This window comes from Octopus bimaculoides, chromosome 11, assembly GCF_001194135.2.
Source record: "Octopus bimaculoides isolate UCB-OBI-ISO-001 chromosome 11, ASM119413v2, whole genome shotgun sequence".
Classification (NCBI taxonomy): Eukaryota; Metazoa; Mollusca; class Cephalopoda; order Octopoda; family Octopodidae; genus Octopus; species Octopus bimaculoides.
This window is the reverse complement of record NC_068991.1, coordinates 73324522-73326485: the sequence shown is the minus strand read 5'-3', so window position 1 is coordinate 73326485 and position 1964 is coordinate 73324522.

The window sequence follows — 1964 nt, the reverse complement described above, 5'->3', positions numbered from 1 at the left end:
ATTCATGTATATATATTCATGTATATATAGTTGTATTATCAGCGTACTTATTTTTCATGTAAGTGGGACAAGCATGGGAAATATTTTTAATTCTTCATTTTCAACTTATAATATAGATAATTGACTAAAACTTTTATATATGTACGTGTGTCTCCGCGCGTGTCTCTATGCAGAAACACTTATTTTGAAAGCCATATAAATATATATATATAGCTTTTAATATTTCCTACTCGTTCCAGATCAATGGACCGTATGTTTCTCTTTCTGTGTGTTATCAATGTAGAGTAATGGAACAATAGATTGTCAAATATTAACTATAAAATATTATTGGTTTCGAATTCTGACACAAGGCCAACAATTTCGAGGAAGTGGGTAAGTCGATTAGATCAACCCCAGTGATTAACTGGTACTTATTTCATCGATCCCGAAGGATGAAGGGCGAGGTCGACCGCTACAGTATATTATTAAGGCAGTGAGACAGCACTTGCATCATTTCTTCCGACTTTGTTAATCCTGTTCCCATAAAACTGCCGACATCATTAATCCCATACCCATAAAACTGCCGACTTTGTGCCGAAATGTGAAGCCATTCAGTGGAATCGTTAGTGTGTAGGGCAAAATCCTACGTGGTATTTCTTTTAGCGCTTTGCGTCCTGAGTTCAAATTCCTCCGAGGCCAACTTTGCCTCTCACCCTTTCAGGGTCGATAAAATAAGTACCAGTTGGGTACTGAGGTCGATGAAGTTGACTTACTACATTCTCTAAAATCACTGACCTTGCGTCTAAATTATAACATGCTATTCAAGTAATTATTTTAATTTGTAAATCGGGTGAGATTAAGGTTCATTCAGACAAGATATAACGAAACCTGTTGAGACTGGACAAAAAAAAAAAAATACTTGAAAATAGTAAGTGTCGGTTTGAAATTGTGTATTTTTTTCTAATCTAAGCACAAGGCCCGAAAATTTGGGGGTGGGGTGGGGGCAATGGATTCCTTCGACCCCAGTACGCAATCGATATTTAATTTATCGACTTCGAAGGGATAAAAAGCAAAAATGACGTCGGCAGAATTTGAACTCAGAACAAAAAGAGAGACGAAATACCGCTAGGCATTTCTTCGCAGAGCGTAGTTTCGATCTCCGGACCGCTCAGTTATGAGCCGAGCACGATTCAACTAACCCTACTCTACTCAACCACAGACAATGCAAATTTGTAATATATTATTTGTTGTATTGTCTATTCTGGGTTTCATAACTGTTATTGCATCATTGATCATATATTATTTATTATTTATTTTGTATGCATTGGACTGTGTCAAATGAACGAAATATAGTAACCACACAATACATGTTGCAAACTGGACTGTTAATTTACTTACTCAAAGGCAGCAGTATGTTCGTAGAATCACATTTAACAAACCACATGCATAGATCTATGCAATGGAAATATATCTGGGTGTCTCTTCATTTGCCATTTCCAGAACAGCTAGAAACAAATCAATTCTATAAATGTTTCCCCAGCGTAGCATAGCAGGTCAGTTTGCGAGTGAATATTCTACACCATTCGTCAAAATATTTGTTGTGCGAATGAAGGCCTATAACTGTTATGTCTGACATATTTGTATCTCACAACAGAAACAATTTATTTATCGGTTCAGCATTTTTGTTTCTTTTTTGCGTAATAGAGAAAGCCATGTGAAAATGATTTCGTTTCTGTTTTGCTGTGAAGTTATGTTAACGGATTAAAAATATGCACTAAAACAGAAATATGATAAAAAAAAAATAGATTATCCTTATATAGAATCTAAATGCTGTATCCCTTCTCATGCACTTTGATACACCTCGTGGGAGTATAACATAGCATATATATATCATATCATGTGTAAATGTGTGTGTGTGTATGTATGTATGTGTGTTTGTGTGTATGTATATGCATGTATGTATACGTATATATATATATATATAT